Raw genomic sequence first — 24,833 nt, 5'->3', positions numbered from 1 at the left:
GCTTCTGTAGCGCTGTCACTTTGGATCTAATGATCTAACCTATGAGGCATTGATCAGCAGTCAGCTACTGCGTCACTCTTCATTCACTCACTCTCTCTCTCTCTCTCTCTCTCTCTCTCTCTCTCTCTCACACACACACACACACACACACACACACACACACACACACACACACACACACACACACACACACACACACACACACACACACACACACACACACACACACACACACACACACACACACACACACACACACACACACACACACAGATATGTAAATACTCATGTTGCGCAGCTGTGCGCACCCATATAATATACACACTTGCGATTGCAGTCTCTCTCATTCACATGAACAACACACAAACAATCGAATTGAATTAATTCTGTCCTCTATAATATAAGTGGGGTCCGAGGACCCCCGGGGGTCCTTGAGGGGGTTACAAATGTGTTAATATAGCCTCAAAATCAGTTAAACCACTTTAACACTACAAACATCAACTATATGAAAATAGCCGATCAACAAACATTTAAACATTTTAAAAACACTAATCTTGTACGGGAGTCCCTGAGCACGATATTTTTTCAGATGGGGGTCTGTGGCCAAAATACACACTTACAATGTGGGGGTCCCTGACACGAAAATGTTTGAGGACCGCTGTCTTAGAGCCGATAAAGCCCAGGAGAAAGAACGCTGCCATTTTGTTTGGAGAGTGACCGACCCGTGCCGGTCATATATACCACAAATGGCTGGGTATTGACCGGCGTCATTGACCTCGGGGACCTCTTGCTCTCAGGCCAATCAGTGGCTGGCCTTAGGGGCGATTATGACATTTACTCACAGAGATTATAATTTCAAATGAGTGTTTAAGAAAATCCCCCCGGCGGGGAGGCAGAGACCAGGGCTGTGGTGTGGTGGTGGGCCGGGGAGGAAGCGCTCAATAAGAATAGACTTGAAATAATCCATAGGAAATGGACACACACACCGGAGGGCCTGCAGGCCCACTGGATCAATAAGCTGTGTTAAGTGTTGGTGATGCCCCCTCATTGATGAGCACATGGCTGCACACACAGACTGGACTCTCTCTCTCTCTCTCTCTCTCTCTCTCTCTCTCTCTCTCTCTCTCTCTCTCTCTCTCTCTCTCTCTCTCTCTCTCTCTCTCTCTCTCTCTGCTTCCTTCATCTTACACACACACGCACGCACGCATGCATGCACGCACGCACGCACAGAATCTCTCTCTCTCACACACACACACAGCACGGAATCTCTCACACACACACACACTCGCGTGTGCGCACACGGACACACACACTCACTCACTCACTCACTCACTCTTAGACACACAAACACACACACACACACACACACTCTCTCTCTCTCTCTCACACACACAGGTGCACGCACACACACACTCACTCAAACGCTCGCACATACTCACTCAAACGCTCGCACATACTCACTCGAACGCTCACACACACACACACACACCCACCCACCCACCCACCCACCCACCCACCCACCCACACACACACACACACACACACACACACACACACACACACACACACACACACACACACACACACACACACACACACACACACACACACACATGCTGTCGCTCCAGCGGGTCAAACAGTAGGGCCAGGTGGTTAACCGCATGTCGCCTCCAGACATTGCACACCGGGGCCTGGCTCCTGATTGGCCGAGGCCGGTCAGCTGGTCCTGCTCTCTGCCCTGCCCTCCCACCCTGCTCCTGCCGCAGAGCAGAGGGGCATTGTGGGAGGTCAAATGTCTTGCTCCTGCATCTGTTTGATGAGACAGTTAGTAATTTTCTGACCCTGGTCCACCGCGGAACAAATACCTTTACTTCACCGAGGGGAATTCACGTCCCTTTCGCCCCGTCATTTGCTGAAGTTGTAATTGGATTGGATCTCTGTGAGGTTACTTTAGCGGTGGACAGAGTATGAGAAAACAAGATGGCTGGTCTGTTTTGACGCCGTGCCAACAGGCTGCAATGAGCCAAAGGACTCCCCCAGTGGAGGAGGTGCCCGTAGCGGAGAAAGGAAAACAGAGGGCAAGCTAAGCCACGTGAACCCTAGCATAGCATCCCTATACTGGGGCTAACATTCGGTGAAAATAGCAGATCTACAAGCTTGCAACGCGTTGCCTAGATAACGCGTTGTGAGTACGACAAAGAGATGAATGTAGTCTGGGGTCTTCAACGTTTTTCAGGCCAAGGACCCCTTAGCTGAACGAGGGGACCCCCACTACACAGTTTATCATATACAATTGTGTTGCAGATTTTTTGTTTCATAAAAATCACAAATAGCTTTGCAGACTTGTTTGACAGCACTGTCATCAGTGTTTTGTAAATTAATGTTTTGTTTGTTTCTTTACACATTATCTTTTCTATTAAGATGTTGGATTCATGTTAATGTGTATCTTCAGACAATTAGATAATACATCAAATACATAGAAATGGTCATCTAATTATAAAGTAATACAAGTAAACCAATAATCTAATAGTAACTAATACATACGTAAACCAAGAACCTATCATCAGCCTGTACATTGAAACTATATAGGATGCTACTATAGGATGCCAGGTCAGCAATGACCTGGCATCTGTCTACATAACATGCTATGTAAGATACATTTTAGCCTTTGCATAAGCCTGCAAGGTCGTCAAGGATAGGGCAAGTGCTACGGGCTGAGGTGGAGTCTGAAGACGTGAGTCTAATTACTGCAGAAGATTGGGAGTGTGTCTGCAGTTCTAATTGCAATGGTTCATTCCATTTAATGTAACTCGGAGGACCCCTAGGGGTCCCGGACCCCCCATGAGGAAAATACTGGTGGACCAAAGGCTAGTATAGAACCCTGGGGAACCCCAGTCATTGGAGAATGTAGTATTTAAATTAAATGCACCACCACCACCACCACCCGAAAGAGCAGCGTATTCACAAGCCCTGCCTTGTGACAAAATATGAAACCTGCTGGAACAGTCGCAGCTGTGCCACAACACCTGTTGAGGCGTCCGTCCTGATCGCCTGATCCGGAATAAATCAAACCTGCGTTACGTGCCTCCATATGTACGCGAAATGAGGAGGGCTGCGCAAGCCTCTGTTAGAGATAGGCCTCTCTATCCCTCTCTCTCTCTCTCTCTCTCTATCTCTCTCTCTTTCTCTCTCTCTCTTTCTCTTTGTCGGAGAGTGTGTTCACCACCTCTCTTTCCCTAGCCTGGTATATATGCCGTCTTATTACTTACTGCCACGAGAACCGCGCGCCACGGATCGCACCGCCCCATGAATAATATACGACCAAACGCCACCTCGGCAAGCCAGATGAAAGCACAACGCTAGGCGCTGTGGGTCGCAGGCGCTGGAGGTTTGAGACGTGGAGGCAGGAGCAGGTGGAGGAGAGAGAGAGAGAGAGAAAGAGAGAGAGAGAGAGAGAGAGAGAGAGAGAGAGAGGATGGGGTGTCAGGAGGAAGGCCTGTGATTTTGCTTGAACGTGCATGCGAGAGGGTATGTATATGCACTGTGTGTGTGTGTGTGTGTGTGTGTGTGTGTGTGTGTGTGTGTGTGTGTGTGTGTGTGTGTGTGCACACGTGCACACCTGCGTGTGCACGTGCGTACGCATTGCACACTCTGTTCCCCGCTTTCATTGCACCCTCCAGCCGCAGTCAGGGTGACAGCACCCGTCAGCTCAGGGTGGCAGCCCTGCAGCACCTTAAAAAGAGCGCCGGGGGGAGGGGAGGGGGGAGGGGGGAGGAGCGTTGGGGGGTGGGGGTGCTGTGGAGGGGCGATGAAAGAGTATAGCACGAATGCACTCCTCACGCGCACGCACGTGCACATCCATCCGCATAGACACATGATGCATGCACACATACATGCACAGAGGGAGTTGAGTCCCCTCAGGAGAACTGTGCATTCTCATGCACACAGCGACTCTCTGACTGGAGTTTCTCTAAAAACACACACGCATACACACACGCGTACGTACGCATGCAGGTGCATGCACGCATGCATGCACGTGCACATGGCATACACACACACAGACACCTTGAAACACACACTGTGCTGCAGGGACACAAACATTAGACGCCTGACAGACACGGACACACGTGCCTACACACACACACACACACACACACAGGGCATGCTGCGCACACACAAGGTGTATCAAACAGCGTAGCGAGGGATTAGGTGTGAGAGAAAAACAACACACTGCGTGTAATCCCCGATACCACTTTCAGAAAACATCCACCAACAAAAAAAAAACAGCGTTCCCACACGCCTCAAGTTGTTGGTTGAGGACCCAGAGCGCTTGCGTCACTCCCCCCCCCCCGACAGCTGTTAAATGATCTGAGGTTACACTTAATTTTTTATAGTCACTCATCGCACGTTTGGCATACAAACAGTGATGCGTGCAGTGTTGGGTTCCCATTGTGCATTTTTGAGTATTGTATCACTGTTGGGGAGGAAAAAAAGAAAGGAAGAAAAAAAAAAAACCTATTCAGCAGCAAATCCTAGCAGGAGCCAGCCCAGTATCGCCAACAAAAGGCTTGTGGTGGCGAGCTAGCGAGCTAGCGCCTGCATTGTCCTCTCCAGTCAGGGTCGGGGCGTGGGGTGTGGAGGAGGAGGGGGGGGCTGGGTGGGGACAATAGGGTGGAGAGCGTTTTTGAGAGCTTGACCTGGGCTACCTTCACTTCACCTCGGCGAGACAAGGTTAAGATGGATGGCCCTAATTAAAAGGAGGGGGCCTCTCTTCTTCTCAATAGCGTCAGGTTTATTTTACAGGAACCTTAACAGGGGCCTTTTGTGGGGCCCATAATTATAGGGTGAGCTGATTAGAGCTCCCTGAAGGCACAGAGGTGACAGACAGACTCGGCAGAGTAACCCAAGTAACCCTTCAATATTACATCTCTCTTGCCATTGTCATTCATGGCCGGCGTGCTAATTTCAACCGCGCAGCCCGGCATGCATTGGTGGAGCTCTCTCGCTCGCTCCTGTTATCCCTCCCTCCCTCTCTCCCTCCCTTTCTCTCTCCCTCCCTCTCTCTCTCTCTCTCTCTCTCTCTCTCTCTCTCTCTCTCTCTCTCTCTCTCTCTCTCTCCTCTCTCTCTCTCTCTCTCTGTCTCTCTCTCTCTGTGTCTCTTTCTCTGTCACTCTCCCTCCCTTCCTGTTGTTTCTCGATGTGTGAGGACAATGCGCATATCGCCAAATGTGGCTCCGACCGAATTCCGGACAAAAGGTTACAAGGATCACTTTTCCAGCGCGGCGGGGGTGGGGGTGGAGGGGGGTGTCGCTGGCACAGGGGGAGTTCCGCTGCCAACGACAATGGCTGCCGACTGACCCAGTGAAGATGGGGAACAGATGACACGGCTTGCCCGTCGCCCGTTTAACATGGCGGGTTATGCCAAGTACGAGACCATGCAGCCCCCCCCCCCCCCCCCCCATCAGCCCCCCTCGCTAACTCTCGGAGGGGGGGAGAAAGAAAATGTGACGGCGGCGGTTAGAGAATACACTAATCTGCTGTTTATTAAGTGCGGGGGTAACTTGAGATCGGTGATTAAATGGAGATTTGAGCGCGATACGGTCCGCGCTCCATAGGCGCGGTCACATGGCACCGTGGCATGTCCTCTCGGCGGCATATGGACCCCACTAAATGTGTGAAAGACCATGCGTGGCGCACGCTCACCGACCGAGCTTGCCAATCACTGAGCCTGCCAGCGACAGTGAGCTGCTTAATGAGGATTGTCTGTCCAGTTATATTTCATAGTTTTTGAGTTTTTGTGTGGTGGTGGTGGTGGGGGAGGGGGGGGGGTGTCCCCTACAAAACAAACTGCAGGAGACGTGCCAACACCAGCGCTTCAAGAGGGCTGGACTTTGGATTGAGAGTAAGCAGTAGAATCCTGGGTTTAGCTCTGAGGGTGTAGAAATGGAGAGCGTTAAACATTAAATTAAATTGTTAAATCGTGATATCATCAAACGTAAATATCAGTCAGACATTCCACAGACAGTCCACATATCCCAAAAGGAAATGCATGGATTTAATTCAGTTTGACCAGAACTGGATTAAACTCGGCGATAAAAAGAAATGGGGATATCAAAAGCAGAGACATGGAGCCATGGACCATCAAAACTGACTATAACTTATATTGTTCATCACTGATGTCGTTATAGTTGTGTTGTGGACTCTCCCATCCACTTGACTTTGAACATTCTTTTAAGCGATATAGCTATAGTTATTGCGCTCGGTGTGGACATGCCCTTTATTGTGCAGAGAGCTAGCCTCCAGATGCAATCACCCCACGCCCCTTCTGCGCACATGTGACATAGCATGCACTGGCGTGTGGCTATATGCGCACGTATGTGCGTGTGTCATGCGTCTGCTTTACATGCCAGTACTCTCAGATGAGCCTGTTTGATTACGCTCGAGAACCATCGCCACATACTTAGCTATCACTACCGAAGCTATTCGGGGGAGCAATTAAAATCTGTTTAGCTCCTTGCGTACATCGATGCAGGCACACACACACACACACACACACACACACACACACACACACACACACACACACACACACACACACGCACACACGCACACACGCACACACACACACACACACACACACACACACACACACACACACGCACAGCAAGCTGTCTGAGGAGTCAGGGAGGTCAGATTCTATTATTATGCCCCTAGTATCCATGGCACAAGGCTAATCTGGGTTGGGGCGAGCCTAAAGGTTAAGGAAGCGGGCCGACGAACAGCAAGTTACCAGATCAAATCCCAGGACCCAGATGCATGACGTACTTGACACTTTCTCCACAACCTCACCTCAGCTATACTCCTGGCGAGCCCTTGAGCTTGGCACCTGAGTGCCCAACTGTTGCAGTGTGCCAGGAGGAGTATGCCCAACCTGCGGGCCGGGGCCCACTGGTGGGCTATGATGATATTGCAAGTGGGACCCCAAATAATTGGCAATGATAACATAACATTAAAAAATATATATATGTAAAAAGTTCCTTGATCCGAGCCAGAACACAATCGATTGATTGATCATTAAAATGAACATTCTCTGATCCAGAAAGGTTAGGGAACCACTGCTCTAGTAGTATACTATGCTTTTAGCAGGCAGTGCCATGGTGGGAATGCACGGCTGCCAATTCTGCAGAAAACTCTTGCAGCCTGACAGTGTGTTCCAGGTTCGAATCCCGATCCCGACGACCTTTGCTGCGTGTCACTCCCCATCTCTCTCTCCCCATTTCCTGTCAGTCCTGTATCTATCAATAAAGGCAGAAAAGGCCCCAAAAAAATATTTTTAAAAATGGGGGAAAAAATAAACCTTGGAGTGAGACTTGACGTCATGACCGGAGCGCCTAATTTCTTTGTGGCCTGTTTGTGGTAAAAAAAATAATAAGAAAAACATGATTATCTAAAGCAATTTCCCCAGTTTAAAAAGTTTGAATCCTTACCCAAACCATATTTTTTTTTAAATGAAACAGTTTTTGGCCTCCCAAGGGATCACTGACCTGGTGACCAACGACCACAACCTCAGTATTTTCAACATTTTATGTTATGAACACCCAAATTGACTTTCATCAGGCCATGGACCCACCTATCAAATGATTGTGTCCTAGAGACAATGATATGGAATTTTCTTTTACTTTAATTAATTTAAATGGTGTAAGTATCATAATTGTACATGAGAAATAGATCTATAGTGGTGGTGATATGAACATATAGTCACAAATGTTTTTGTTTTATAATAATTAAATTACGGTGTTGCGATTTTAAACTACTCCTCATTTGGCTGGGGACTCCCTCACCTACAGTCAGTGGCACTGGAAGTCATTTATTCCAAGGGGGGCTGAGCTGGGCGGGGGACGCCGCGTGCGCACAAATTGCCTTTTTTTCACCTTTTTCAACAAATATTTTATTCCCCAAAGTTAAATACATCATTGTTTTACAAAAATAAATAAATCTACAGCCCCCCCCCCCTTCCCGCGCCACTGCCTACTAATGTTCACAACTAATAATGTTGTTCAGTGGCTGCTACACTGTAAATGCTAGTCAATACAAATATGTATTTATTTATTTTAAATCACTTTTGCAATGGTGAGACATGAGTGGTACAGAGAAACACAAGCTAAATGTCATAGTTAACATAGCACCATGTTTGTTTTTCCCTTTTATGAGACAGTGACACAAAAACAGACAGGAGTGACCATAAACAAAGAAAAATAACAGCACAACAGAACAGAAGTAAATAAATATCCAAAGTATCTGTTACATATCATCTCTGCTTTCTCTTCATTCTCAAGAACAAGCGTTACATCATTTTGTATATTATGCATTATGCAAGCATGTCATATTCTCTGGCGAATGGATTATACTATTATGAATACAGCCCCAATAGAGACAATTATGTAATACTTGTTCTTGAGACTGAAGAGGAAGCGGATATGATATAATATTATACGTGGATAGTTACGTTTGTCAAAGTAAGCTATTGTCTCTCACTCTAACACATTTTCTGACACATTGTCAGAGTTCTCTAAACCAAGTACAAACTTCATATGAAATAAATCCTTATCCAATATAAATAAACCCATCTGCTTTTATATCCATAATAAATGACTAACATTTATGACATTACAGCCACTGAACAATGTTAAGTGGACCCCACTTTGAAAACTACTGCCATAATCTACATGGTTGGGCAAACATTTGACTTGAAAAGAGTCCAAGTTAAGTTAGCTTACAGCATTGTTAGTTTCCCTTACTGAGCCCAGAACCATTTCAAATGTCAATCATAGAAAACATTAATGATGTCACCTCAAAGAAAGTTAACTGACTCAATGTGCTAGTTAGGTGGTACAGTAATAGTGCTACTGCAGGCTACACACATTATCATGATGAAACTGTGAAACTATGATAGCACTGTATATCATTTCACAATTTCATCATAATGATGTGTATATTAACAATCTGTCTCATGTTGGAACGCTCCAGCGTGGTCATTGGTCAAATCAGTTAAAATTTTATAATGGTTTATAACAGCTCTTGGCAGATATGTTTCGGTTTGTTTTTACCTGTCTGTCTATCTATTTATTAATCATTTGATAGTTTGTGTAAACAAACAAGCCAGTTGGACAGAAACCAGAATATTGTCATGGAATAGTATAGTAAGTAACATATAGGCTAAGAAACATACCATCCAATTTCATTACATGCGTAATACAGTAGTTGCAATGCTGCTATATTTTGTGTTTCTCCCATGTTTTTTTCTTTCCTTTTTCCTAAACTGGGCACCTGGTGGCTTAGAACATTTTTCTCATCCATTTAGTAGCCTATTTGGGGAGAGAGTTGGCAGCTCTGGAAATGTATAAATTATATGAATTTGAAACAGGGTGGTACTTCTCATACAGACATCAAATGACAAGAAAAGTTTATTTATTAATACAACAGTACATCCCATAGCCTGGAGGGACAATTTCTCTATGATTGGCTAAGTTTGTACTTAGGCCAACCGGCTGACCAATGTTATAACTTCATCACTCCGTGATGATTCATTCAGAGACATTGGCGTTATACAGGGCTGGCCCCACTGTTGCGGTCAGGCCAAAAATACTACTGCTACTTAACAAAATTACACCACAATAATGTGACACCACATTGTGAAAACACATCATGGCACGGCATAAAGAAATAGCACTTCACTCAAGTCCTTTGATGTAGGCTACTTTACGTTTTTTCTTTTCTTTTCTTCATTTGTTCTTGTTTATAAAATGGATGCATGGCATTCACACAGAGTCACAGTCGCTATTTTCAAAATATTTGCATACATTTTGAAAACTTTTTGTACTTTAAGTATATTTGATGCCAATACTTTTGTACTTTTACTCTAGTAAATGTTTGAATACCGGACTTTAACTTCTTCCACCACACTGCAGGGTGGTGAGTGTAATGACAGTGCATAAGTTGTGTGTAACATGAGCGGCATGTGTTCCATCATGACACGTAGTAGCTCTCGTTGACTCTGGCCCATGCAGGGCGGAGTGGAGTCTCTTCATTCTCAGCTGCAGTGTGTCAACCATTGGTGGAAGAAGTACTCGATTATTTAATTTTTAAATTAAAGTAAAACAATCGACACCACAATGTAGAAATACTCTGTTACTAGTAAAATGCCGGTATTCACAATTCACTTGAGTACAAAAGTGTTGGCATGGCAAGTATCAAAAATTGATAGAAATTTTGAGCTTGCATCTGCAACTTTCGAATTGCCAAAGTATATAGGGGCTGAAGTGGTGAATGTATGTTTGTAATAATGATAAAAATCTACGAAGTAACTAGTTACTAAAGTTTTTAAATAATTGCGTTGGAGTAAAAGAACAATATTTGCCTCTGAGTTGTAGTGGAGTAGAATTAAAAGTACAGAAAATTGGAAATACCCCAGTAAAGTAAAAATAATAATACCTCAAAACTTGCTCAAGTGCAGCACTTGAGTACATGTACTTAGTTACTTTCAACCACTGGTATCACACAGGCTCTGCCTCAGTGTTGCCTCTTATCAAAGTGTCAGTGTCTTAAAGACATATATTTCATGTAGCAGCCAACAGCGGCCTGGCTTTAATGCTGGCCGTCAGACAGGGCCCTCCTTTGTCCACTAACGTTCTTTTGATAGTTTCGCTGATCACTGCTAATAACGCCGGCTGATAAGATAAGGCGCGGCGGTGCCTCTCTTTAGTGGCAGGGATTTCACAGGAACCCTCCTAGTCGTGTCAATAATCCTTTGTGAGGATGTGTGTCCCAGCCAACACACCTGACCACATCAGAAGGCACAGACCAGCAGCCAAACTCTTCTCGGGGCAGCGTGTGCTTGCATGTGTATAGATGCATACACTTGTATATTTATGTATTAGCACATGCAGATATGTATGCATGGGTCAGGGCCTGCAGGTATGCATCTGCGCGCGCATGTGTGTGTGTGTGTGTGTGTGTGTGTGTGCGCGTATGTGTGTGTGTGTGTGTGTGTGCGTGTGCGTGTGCGTTTGCGTGTGTGAGTGTGCATCAGGCTGGGTACACACTACACAGGTGTGTGTGTGTGTACTGTATGTGCACGCACGTGTAAGTGTGAGTCAAGGCGGTGCAACGCAGAACAACAGAGCGGGCTTTGTACCTGGCGTGCTAGCCGTGCTAATGACGGCCCTCTCAACAACATCATCACTTGACAGCTGGGTGGGACTTTGAAGAATCCATAATGAAGCGTAGCCTCAGATTAGCACGGGGGCGGCAGGCTTTGAAGAAACTGCTCAGGTAACAAGGCCCTAATTAGCCATGGCCTATTTTAGTTCGAACACATGTTGAGGAGAGAGCGTGCTCCGCGTGTGCCTGTGTGTGTGTGTGTGTGTGTGTGTGTGTGTGTGTGTGTGTGTGTGTGTGTGTGTGTGTGTGTGTGTGTGTGTGTGTGTGTGTGTGTGTGTGTGTGTGTGTGTGTGTGTGTGTGTGTGAGTGAGTGCGTGTAGTGTAGGCCTATGTATGCGTTTATAAATGCTTCATGAACTTGTACAATATACTGTATGTTGTCTCTGTTTACATATGAGTGGTTGAATCGCTCTCTATGAATTTGTCTGTACAGTATGAGTGTACTTTATGAATCCTGCCTGAATATGCTTGTGTGTGTGTGTGTGTGTGTGTGTGTGTGTGTGTGTGTGTGTGTGTGTGTGTGTGTGTGTGTTAGAGCGTGTTAGAGCGAGGGGTAGAAGTGAGGTGCGAGGCCAGGTGATCGTGATCACCTGGCCTCATACTGACCTTACTCCAACCACTCAACACACACACACACACATTGGTCACTCTGCACGACCCTGAGCGTTGACCTGGTCACTCACGGGACCCTGTAACCCTGCAGGTCACATTAGTACACATGCCTCGTCTTCATCCTTCAACGCACAACACACAGACTAATTAATACAGCCAGGAGGGAGAAACACACACACACACACACACACACACACACACACACACACACACACACACACACACACACACACACACACACACACACACACACACATGCACATTGATACAGACATTACATGCATTGGGTTGCACACACACATGCGCTACACCCACACACATGTAGACTTTACACTAATACGCACATTCGTAGAATAAAAAAGAATATACACACACACAGACCCCCCCCGTCCCCTCACACACACACACACACACACACCTCTCCTGCTGGTCTGCATATGGCCCCTCTCCCCCCCATCTCCTATCAGCACCGACACAAAACAATGGGGGAATGTTCCGGACTGTTGCCATTTCTCCATAGCTATCTGATGAAGGAGAGAGCAGGGGGGGGGGTTAATCCAGGCCCTCCTCCTTATCAGTGGCAGGGATCCCATTTCCATATCCCCCCCCCCTCTTGTGATAAGAGCAAGCCCCTGATAAATGTGTTGTGATGGACTGATACCTGTGGCCTGGAGTTGATGAGAGCTTTATGAATGACTAACGTCCAGAGGAGAGGAGTGGGTGGAGGTGGGTGGAAGGGGACTGGACAGTAGCTTTCAGCAAGGCTGATAAAAGCACCACGGGAGGAGAGGCTTGTGATTAATGTGGTTAAGTGGCCCGGGGTCACAGGCAGGCCCTCGCCACTGACCGCTCTTAAGAGAGGTCAGCCCCGCAGCCATCCGTCAAACACGCTGACAGCACGACACTGGGAGAGTGTGGAGACCAAACAGGAATATATATTATATATAGGTATATATGTATATGGCAGAAACCTTGTATCTCTCTTTTTTTCATGTTATTTGCGTATTGCGTTGGATCACAACGCATTGTGAGCTTATACACTGCTCAAATAAATGTAGGGAACACTTTGATCCCTTAATTATTTTTGAGTTTTCATGAAGTGTGTACATACTGCTAACAAAAACTGCTCAAAAGAATTAAGGGATCAAAGTGTTCCCTTAATTATTTTTGAGCAGTAGATTTTTGAAAAAATTATTGAAACATTTTTTTAATTTTTTTTAAAAACATTTCCAGAAATTAACAGTTTTGGACATATGAGGTTTTTTCCACCTGACGGCGGCGATATATATACACACCCATATACACAGCATTTGCATGTATGCCATCCACACGTAGCAATGCATCATCACACATTAAAGTGTGACAAATGGCTACAGCACACACATTCAAAGAGTTAATGGCCGACAGTATGTGACCTTTATGTTTCACATTCTCAGAGGCAGCCGTCCTCATCGCCCGGAACGTGTGTGAGAGATTCGTCTGTTGTGCCGACCGCCAATCCATTAAAATCTCATTTCCCATATTTCCTTGTTGTTGATGACAGGAGGGACGTAAAAAAAAAAGATGACTTGTTTTCATGAACACACTGGAGAGCTTAGCACAACAGTGTTGATTTTGACAGCAAATTTTGATGCAGTTTTAGGCATAGCCTTTTGAATAAAGTTCTGTTTAGTTTTAGTCATATTTTAGTCACCTGAAAGGTTTTACTTTTAGTCCTACTTTAAGTTGACTGAATACCATAAGATTTTAGTCGACTAAATCTACAGTTTAGTCGACTAAAATGTATTTTGGCGGGCCGTGATGCCATCGAAATGGCTGATTTTCATTTAGCTGCATGCCGAAAATAGCCAATTTACAAGCTCACAACGCGTCGCAGCGGGACACGTTTTAATTCTACTGGATCTCTTCTCCACTCGTCTAGTTTTTATTTGTTGACAAAATTGTCAGTATATTTAGTCATAGTTTTAGTCATCATAGCTTAGTTTGTATTTAGTTTTTATTTCGTTTTCGTCAGTGAAAAAAGGTAGTCAACAAACATTTTTCGTCATAGTTTTAATCGACAAAATCAACACTGCAACAGACTATATTTGAACAAGATTATTTCCCCATCATATACTTTGTCGTATGGCAGTGGCACGCAAACGTAGCAGAAACAGCTGATTTTCAAGCTGACAGCCATGCCTATATAATGACATGCTCAAATTAACAATCTGTTTTGTGGGTTTTATATTGAACCAATGAAAAGCATTAACAAAGAGCGTGTGACTAAACAATTACTACATGGGATCCATTCCCCCCCTCCCCCCCATTTCCTGAAAAGTAACGGTTTTGGACGAACAAGGATTCTGCCCGACAGCAACGATATATATATATATCAGTGGTTCTGAACCTTTTCTGGATCAGGGCCCACTTGAAAAATCATAGTGTTTGCGGCCCACCCATCTGACCACTTAACACGGCAGCCTTTTCGGCATGCATTTGTTTGTGTTCTGGCTCGGATTACTGGAACTAACATTAAGTTCCTATTTATCTGTATCACAATGAAAACAAACTTCTTCTTTTTTTTTACATTATTTGTTTTTTCAAATATTAATGTTATTAAAATCTTACTGTTTTGCCAATTATTTGGGGGTCCCACTTGCAGTATTCTCACGGCTCACCATGTGGGCCCCGGCCTACAGGTTGAGAACTGCTGATATATATATATATATATATATATATATATATATATATATATATATATATATATATATATATATATATATATAATGCAAAGGACGTCTCTTCATCAAGCACACCTCGTCCTTGGCTGACGAGGACACGGGGAGTAGGGATTGGACACTGGACACTGGGGTGCATGGGGAGTCACAGAGGCATCGCTGACCACTTGAGGAGGACATCTGACCTCCATTTTTCATCAGGGCCCGTCCTTGGAGAGGGCCAGACAGTCAGACAGCCATGCATTATTAATTGGGCTTCTCTTTCACTGCAGCTCTCTCTTTATCAGCGTGTCGGCGATCGGCGCGAAAGACGTCCCCTCATTTATCGGCTCAGAAAGAGGGGGCCCCCATTATAAGTGACAGGACACAGCATGTGTACACAAAACCGCAGGCAGAGTCCCTCCGCCTGACAGGGGAAAAGATTTATCTGGATGGAGAGGAGAGAGGGCCCTGCATGGGCTCACAGAGCTGGCTAACCCCCTCTGCCAACAGTCACTACAGCTGCAATCATTGTAAAGTTATGGGTGTTAATGAAAAATCAATAATAAACAATAGTAATCATCATCATCATCTTAATTGATTGATTGATGATACCATATTGCCAGATTGCTCTGGGATGTATTATACATCATCAGATTCAGTAGCACCCTTTGCAACACCAGAGATACACATGTAATTATCAGTTGTAGTAACAGTGTTAGTTAGTGGCAATGTAGCAATTGTAGTAATAGTTGGTAGGAAGGTAGTACTTTATTCATACCCGAGGGGAAATGAAGGTGTTACAGCAGTTCTCATAGAGACATAAAAATAAAATAAGAAAAAAACACATTATAATAAAAATACATCTAAAATAGGCATCTAAGCAGAGTCAACCTACAATATAAAAAATTTACAGACCATTCATTATTACTTGTGCTATTTTAGTATTAGCACAAGTAGTTGTTGTTGTAGTAGTAGTAGTAGTAGCAACAGTAGATATGGGCTGTGTCTGAAATCACTACCTACATACTCTGATTTGACATTTTGTAGTGGCATAGTGAATAATTAATATAGAAGATTATTTTATCCTATCAACCCAATCACCCAACCCAAAAGAAATGTTACCGCTGTACACAGAGTGGCATTTCTGGCCTTCCCGGCACCCTAGGCGAGCTCACCAACCCTATATAGTCCCTGTATAGAGAGTAGGGAGTAGTGAATGAGTATGTTATTTCAGACACACTCATTTGTACGGTCATATAGTATAGCAGCAACAGTAGTAGCAGCAGGCAACATGAGTTCATTCATGCCAGAAGACGTCAGAGTTTGACACTCGTCCAAAACACAAATGCGTCAGTATTTGAAGCCAAAATATAATTGTATTACACCCACCAGTATTAATAATAACACTGTCAACATTATTTGGTTATGGTTATGATTATGGTTAGGCTGTTGGTGTGATTACGTTTAGGGTAAGGGTCTGGATTATGGTTAAGGTTAGTTTAAAGTCAAATCTGCTGGTTTCAGGCGCACTACATCGATTCCACACTGTCCACACGGTCCACCTTCATCAAATATTGATATATTGATAAATGTTGAATTCTGATGAGTTTGCCTGAGATGTCACCTGCGGACATCTAAATTGCATTTTGACTTCAAACATTACCATATTTCATAGTTTGGACAAATTCTGACACTTTGGCGTGAGTCCAGGGAAGCAGAAGTAATCATAATAGTAGTAGTAGTATTAATAGTAGTATTAATAGTAGTAGTAGTAGTAGTAATAGTAGGCTAATTGTTGTAGTAGCAGCAGCAATGGTGTACTGTACTTCTTTCTCAACATTTTCTTTGTACACCATTTTCTTATGGCGTTAAAGACACATATCTGGAGGAGAAATGAAACAGTTTCTCTCTCCATAATGGAGTATTTCAGTTGTTTGAGGCTGTTGTTGATATTACTGTTGTTTTCTCCACGGGGACTCCACGGCATAGGGGCCCCCCTGTCTCTGGGGAAGGGCCCCACACCACAGGGAAGTCTTTAAAAGCACATATTAAAACACGCTCTCTCTCTTTCTCTCTATGTCTGTCTGTCTGTCTGTCTCCCCCATCGCTCTCTATCCTCGCAACGTCCCCAGGCCCCATCACGGCACTGTAAACAGCTGGCTTCACTGATATTTTATTAATGCTGTTCTTTAATTAGTTTAATTACGTAGAATCACGTCTTTGTGCATAATTTCTCTCCCCCCCCCCCCACCCCTCCTGTTTAATGAAAGACAAAATCCCAACTGCCATTTGTGCATACATAAAAATCCTTGCCCCCTGGCTGCGGGGGGGGGGGGGGGGGGGGGGGAGTGTGTGTGTGTGTGTGTGTGTGTGTGTGTGTGTGTGTGTGTGTGTGTGTGTGTGTGTGTGTGTGTGTGTGTGTGTGTTCACATGTGCGTGTGCGCGTGCATGTGTGTGTGTGTGTGTGTGTGTTTAAAGGAGGGCATGCACAGTGAGGTACTAGCAATGCGATGTCGGTCGGGGCAGGTTCACTTCACCTGCTTTGTTGTCAATCAAGCTTTGTTTTCTGTTTGAAAAGCAGGGAGGTGCTGCTCTGCCAAGCTAGAGCTTATACTAGCATAATGTATCATGTGTTAGTGTCAGTCTTGCTCAGATGAAAACAAACAAAAACAAAATGATTCCTTGTGTGATGCATACACTGCACTGTGTACAGTATGTGCTGTATGTAATTACAGTGGTATAAAGTACATTTACTCAAGTACTGTACTTAAGTAACATTTAATCAGAGTATTTTTAATTGTCTATACTTTTACTTCTACTCCACTACATCTCAGAGGCAAATATTGTACTTTTACTTTCACTACAATTATTTGAAAACTTTAGTTACTAGTTACTTTGCAGATATAAATTATTACGTTATAAAAAACAAAACATACATTAACCACTTTAGCCCTATTTTAAACCTAGGCTATTTAAAAATAGCCGATCTACAAGCTCACAACGTGTCGGATCGCGACGCGTTGTGAACTTGTAGATCGGCTATTTTCAAACATTTTAATACTTTTACTTTTGGTACTTTAAGTACATTTTGATACCAATACTTTTGTACTTTTACTTAAGTAAATTTTGAATTCTGGACTTTTACTTGTAACAGAGTACTTCTACATTGCAGTATTGATACTTTGGTTACTTTTTCTCACTGGTAATTAACCTTGAAATCATAGTGATATTTGTCTGGGCAATCACTGAACGGTAAGTAATACAATAGTTAATTATTGAAGATTGTCAGTTTAAGTAAGGCTGGAGTCTTGGACGGCTCGACGCGAGGTATCACGGGATGCCAACAGTGCTCTGGGCGAAGGAGTGCCATGTTTCACCCCGTGCCTCGCGTGCCAACATGGCAGCTCTTCCTCTGTTCCACGGTGAAACATAATAAGCAGGGATTGGCGCTTTACTAAACACGTACGGCCTTCATTTAAACGGCACAATGGTTCAGTCAGCAGCAACACTATCTGGCCTCATACATCTTATCATGCCAGCGCTGTGTCAACAATGTTACTGGAACACTGTGACGCTAATGGTCACACGCATTAGCATCCCTTGCAAGTTTCCAATATGGCCGCCGTCGGGATAGATAGATATATGGGGGGGTTGGGGGGGAGTGCTGCTTGTCAGACAGCGGTGTTCCACCATGATGACAACGCCAGTAAATGAGGTTTCAGAGACCTCATCTAAGACAAAATCAATATGCCGCCTCCTCCTCGGCTCAGGAGAGGGAGATTTCTGCTTTATCTGCGCTTGTGTGTGTGTGTGTGTGTGTGTGTGTGTGTGTGTGTGTGTGTGTGTGTGTGTGTCTACTTTTTAGGAGCTGGAGGATGTCTGTCTCCAACTCTCATTAACACTAGTGCACTCTCTTTCTCTCTCTCTCATTCTCTCTCTTGCTCTCTCTCTCTCTCTCTCTGCTGCACACACACACACACACACACACACACACACACACACACACACACACACACACACACACACACACACACACACACACACACACACACACACACACACACACACACACACACACACACACACACACACACACACACACACACACACACTCGCGCGCGCACACAAAGAAATAACGGCTCTATCTCCATCCAGCCCACCTGGTCGGCAGTATCACTCTTTGGCCCAGACTACTTTAAAAGTCAATTAGCAGGGGCTAAATGACTTGAGGAAGATCTCTCAAGAATGATGTTTCGCACACTTTATCGATGGCAATAGCATTACAGCCGATTAGCGGGGCCAAATGTGCTCTTTTTGTAATGCAACACACAGAAGGGTAACAGGATCGGCGCGCTGGCTCCAGCAGTCCCCGGACGAGCCTTCGCTGGTGGGGCCAGACTGGAAACATCCCAGAATGCCTCAGCCCTGAGAGGGGCTAGTGTTTCAGCCGGGCAAGAGGAGCCCGGAATGATAATGTTGATTCGCTAAATAGTTGACTTAAAGGTCAGCCTCCATAGGGCCGCGCAGACAATACACAACGCTCCAGCGTTTGGAAATAGATTTACTATTTATTGAGTTGGGGTAGGGATAAAATCCCAGGAATACAACTGGCAATCTGACACTTCGATGGAATCTGTGCAATTCGCTCTCTCACTCTCTCTCTTCTCTCTCTGTCTCTTGCTCTCCCCCCCCCTCCCTTCCACCGATCAACATGCGCGCACAGACCACGGGGCTTGTTGACTGAGCCAGTAATCACTCTTAACTACGTCAGTACATATCCCCCTTATCCAAGCCCATCACAGTTTGGTATGTAAAAACAAATGAGGTTGCAGAGGCTTGCATGGGAGCCTCTCCCTGCAGCGATGGCCTGTCACTCCGAGAGCACACAGTGAAACACAAGCTGAGCGCCATACCCTGGTATTACCACTGCTACTGACACAAAATCCTGTGGCCAGGCTTGGGTGATTTTCATGTTATCACTAGGGATGCGACGATATGAAAAGCCCATGTCACGATTATTGTGGCAAAGATTATTGTGATTTACGGTATTATCGCGATAATTAAAATATGCATAAAACTTAAAATGCCACTTTTGTTAACCACTTGAACCCCCAACATCCCTATTCTTGGGGGAACGTTCGCCCAAAATAGCCGATCTACAAGCTTGTAGATCTGCTAATTTTGGCGAATTGATTTGTGTAGAGTGAAATAATATTGTACTAAATGCAGGTCCGTTTTATCAAGTATAGAGGGATTTAAGTGGTACTGAATTTTCAGCTCAACAAAAGCTAATTCATCCTAGCGTATGACGGAGGACAATGTCACGATAAATGTAAATCTCCGCAATGCGATTATTGTGAGCAATTCTTTATCACGATAAACAATAACAACTATTATCGTCCCATCCCTTGTTACGTGAAGTGAACTTTTATATTTCGTTTCACTTCATGTAAACCATGGCAATTCAAAGAAAAATGCACGGTCATCAATTAGTAATCAAAGCAGCTTTTCTAATTATCATTACACACACAGAGGAACCGTAAACTGTAACAGCGTCCTAATTTCGTCCCAGTCAAGGTGTATGATTACCTATTATCCTTTTAAAAAAGCACTGTAATTTGTTAAAATGTGCTAATTGGTCATTTTGTAAGGATAGGTGTCACAGCAATTTGCAAATGAGAGCAGAGATCTCAGCTCCTTGGTTGCTGCTGTCATTACTGTCTATCATTAGAGCGCTGCCAAACTCCTCCAAGTCCCCATATTGTTGGAATAAACACAATGGGCTCCAGTGGCGGGCGGAGAGAGAGGGGACTATAAATAATTAACTGTAATTAAGACTATGTACACACATGCAAAATAAATTATTCAGCTTAGCATTGATGCATTGACCTGACCCCTGCTTGTTCTTGGATGTGATCTATCAAGACCGAGGTATAGATTTGGGGGCGGGGGGCTAAGCTAAAGGGTTGAGGAAAGGGGAACAAGGGGTGGGTGGGGTGGGACTGGGACTGGAGGTCCAGCCAAAGCTATCAGTCAGACACCCTGCCTGGCATCGCAGAGCAGACGCTCGGGGGCATGTCTCAGCAGCCACTGCCCCCGTTAGCATCCTACACACTAGCTAACAGATGTACTCCTACGCCTCTGGGAGCAGCACTGGTAAACATTAGCTACCTCCTCTCTCTCTGTGTGTGTGTGTGTGTGTGTGTGTGTGTGTGTGTGTGTGTGTGTGTGTGTGTGTGTGTGTGTGTGTGTGTGTGTGTGTGTGTGTGTGTGTGTGTGTGCCACGCAGACAGAGCTCTTTTTTCTCTCCCTCGCCTTGCTCTCCCCTCTATGTACATCCCACTGAAGTCCTCTCCAAAATCTCCCCGCTCCCGTGGAGTTCTGTTCCCTCCCCTTCCGGCTTTGAAATAACCAGAGGGGAGGTAGGGTAGGCCTGCTGGGACCCAACGGCACTCTTCAAATGGCCTGACATTAATAACAATATCTTTAATGCCCGCACATTAGCGACTGCAATAATTAATGTATGAATAATCGCCAATGTGAAAAGCGTTATCAATAATTGTATGAATAATGCACATGCATAATGGATGAGCGTTGCCCCGAGGCAGGATCTGGTGTCTCTGCTCTTGTCCGGGATGTGAGCGTGCTAAACACGCTAACGGAAGCGGCGCCTGTCAAATGATGTTGCCCCACCGCCCAGGTTGGCCTTTTCATCAGCCTTTCTTCTCCCTGCCAAGTGGAGGTTTGTCCACCTCGCTTCATTTGATGTGTTCCACCCGTGGAACAGGGCAAACAGCCCTCCGCGGTTACAGTAGGTTTTCCGGGGACCAGAATGTCGGGGAGTCTTGCTGGGGAAGCCATGGCAGGGAACAGAGGGAGGCAGCCAGGTATTAGCATTCAACCCGCTCCCCCTGCTTCATCACGGCTAATAAGCGAGGCCTGCACGGGGGCTCTTCATCTAGATTAGGGCTCTTATCGCATGCCACCTGCATGGAGGAGGCTGCCATTCATATGCAGATGTGGCCCAGCCAGGGCTAGGGCGTTTCCTAACGCTGTCACTTCTCATCTGGCAGAGGCACGGCGCAGCATTACTGCTGGCATGGATAACCTTGTTCCTGAGGGTTTGTTGTGATGTTTGCTATCCCTTCTCGTTTCTTAACGTCCCCGAAACTAGCATCGGTAGTGGCAGATGTCGCGGGCCTGATTATTGTACCAGATGCAGTCATTTGTCACCTTTATCATTCGGAACAAATTTTGGGGATGGGATGTGAGAGTTGGATTCATCTTCAAATGCAACAAATGTATAGAAATTAGTGTCGTTGAGCGCGGAGACAGATTTACCCAGCACTTGAATGAATATTACTCACACAGGGTCACAAAGGGAGGTGGAAACCCTGATAGACTGTAGTAGACTATAAGCAGAATTCAATCACCATATGCAACTGAGTAACATAACTTACAAGTGATTGCAGCTATGTCATTTCACTGGCTGTGGAAAGGTTTCTGCAATGCATGCCCTGGCACTGTATGCATTTACAGATTTTTGTCAAAAAATAGTACTTTTTTAGGTATAATTTCTTTAAAGAATAAAGTATGGAATGGAATTTATATTATTATATGGTGTCACTGTTGTGATAGCTAGGTCTTTTTAATCTTTGAATTAATATTTAAACAGTCATGTAAGATGCTGTAATGTTAGTAAGTAACGCTTTTAAGACCGGGAACGCATCTGTGTCATTTTAGATTTCTTTGGCTATTGAAAAATAGCGGATATACAATACAAGCTCATAGCGCGGCACTGAGTGCCGCGCTATGAGCTTGTAGATAATTTGTAAATTAGTACATTTGTGCAAATCTTGAATATATATGTATCTTTAAAGCGAACATTTGTAACTCAAATCTTTGCTTCTGGGGGTCCTTGGAACAAAATATTTTATATCAGTGGTTCTAAAACTTTCACTTCAAGGACCACCCAAAATGACATGTATTTGGCCGCGGACCCCCATGTCAAAATGTTTTTGTTCCAGGGACCCCCTGCAGAAGCAAAGATTTGAGTTACAGATGTTCGTTTTAAAAAGATTTGCACACATTTTCACGATTTTTCAAAAACAGCAGATCTACAAGCTCATAGCGCGGCACGCGCTATGAGCTTGTATATCTGCTATTTTTGAATAGCCAATGCTAAAATCTAAGATGACACAGATGCGTTCCCGGTCTTAATGGATTAACGTAAGTATGGGTAATGGAGACAAACATTGCACGCATGCTCACTTCATGCCACCTCTCTGCACAAGTTAGTGCCCCACTCCAGTCCAAAATGTCTGGACACACCACCGAGTGAAAACCCAGAATGAATGAATGAATGAATGGAAGAATGATGACAATGCAGATAGGACATGAAACTGAAGTGATTATTAGCCACTTCAAAAGGTTGTGTCAGTGGCAGTGGAAGAGCCAATAATAAAGACACAATGAAGAGGCCCTCATGATGGATGGCCCTCGGAGGGATGACTCAACCAATCAATGGCTGCCATGAAAACAAACATGTCATTACCCAGACAAAGCAGAGGTTCCGCCCCCCTCGCCCAATCTACTGATTGCTGTTGATATGCCGCAGCCATTGGCTGTTCTCTCCACGTCAGTGTTTAATAAAGGAACTTTATCATGAACTCTTTGACCTGCCTGCATTATAGTTTCTATATCATTTTTATTTTCTATTTTGGGGCTGAAAATGGCATTGGATTCAAACTAAGTTTACATATAGATGATGACTGGGCCTGTTGAACTTTATATATTCCCCTGGAGAGAGTGTGTGTGTGTGTGTGTGTGTGTGTGTGTGTGTGTGTGTGTGTGTGTGTGTGTGTGTGTGTGTGTGTGTGTGTGTGTGTGTGTGTGTGTGTGTGTGTGCGTGTCCGTGTCCGTGTCCGTGCCTGCCTGCCCTGCGTACGTGCGTGCCTGTGTGTGTTTACTTGCATCTGTATACCTGTGTACCTACAGTATATACCTGTACAGGTGTTTCTGACTGGATGTGTGCACGAGTGCATGTGCGTGTGCTGTGCACCTACATACGAACATGCACGCAAGGCACACACACACACACACACACACACACACAGGCACGCGCTTACCGTCTCACAGTCACTATGTGGGTGTGCCTCTATTAGCGAGACGTCGGCTGGAAAAAATTGGGGACGGGGAGGAGCTTTTCTGTGGAGGACCACAGTGAGAGATCAAATTGGCAGGTTGGGGGAGGTGTGTGGGGGGGGGGGGGGTTGGTGGACGGAGGGGGACATTATCTCCCAGCGACAGTGAGCAATGGGGGGTGGGCAGAGGGGGGGGGGGGGAGGATGGGCCGTTAATGAATAGGTGCTGGGAGGACTTCTTCCCACTGGCCTGCCTAGGCCTCCCAGGTTTGTGCAATCTCTCAGTGTCAACATCTTTCTGTGAGGCTGATTCAATTAAGATTAAGCCACTGGCAGGGGAGAGAGAGAGTGGCAGAGGTCAGTTTGATTTTGCCGATTGGCTCTTTGCCTTTTGTTTTGTTTTTTTCCCAGCTCAGGTTACTGCCACCAGGCCCGCCACTCGCACTGCAGCGACCGGTTATAAAAGCTTGTCCCTCTCTGCCCTGAACACATCAGCTACACAGTACAACTCTGTGTGTTCATTTACCTCTGAGTGTAAACATGGACCCTTGCAGGGTCCATTTACAGTAGATGGGAGAAAAGGCGCACCTATTTGAAGTCGTGGGTAAATATATTACTCATTGTGTTATGATAGATTATGCACCTGCTGTGTGTGTGTGTGTGTGTGTGTGTGTGTGTGTGTGTGTGTGTGTGTGTGTGTGTGTGTGTGTGTGTGTGTGTGTGTGTGTGTGTGTGTGTGTGTGAGCGTGCACGTTCCAGCGCATGCTTTTCATGTCGCAAGCTGCAATATTTGGAGCATGTGTTATGTTTGCATTAGTGTATGTGTATAGGTGTGCGTTTGTGCGATGTGCACACCTGTGTAAGTGTGCATGCATTATGTGCACATAACAACCCAAAATAAAAATCGTGTGGAATTGGGCTTCATGGCCTAAAGCAGCGGTTCTCAGGGGTCCAGGGACCCGCACAGGTCCTTGGGGAGTTACCGGTCTGTAACTCTGGACACGTGGTTCCATTTGTACCCTTAGAGTTAGGATTTTACACTGGGGTCCCAGAGATTGAAAATTGTATTAAAATGGTGGTCCTTGGCCTTATGCATATCAAACTGGAGGTCCTTGAAATTAAAAAGTTTGAGAACCACTGGCCTAATTCATATCAA

The sequence above is a fragment of the Gymnoscopelus braueri genome (genome assembly GCF_963280865.1).
Source record: "Gymnoscopelus braueri genome assembly, chromosome: 1".
NCBI classification, from domain to species: domain Eukaryota; kingdom Metazoa; phylum Chordata; class Actinopteri; order Myctophiformes; family Myctophidae; genus Gymnoscopelus; species Gymnoscopelus braueri.
Note: the sequence above shows the minus strand (reverse complement) of the source record.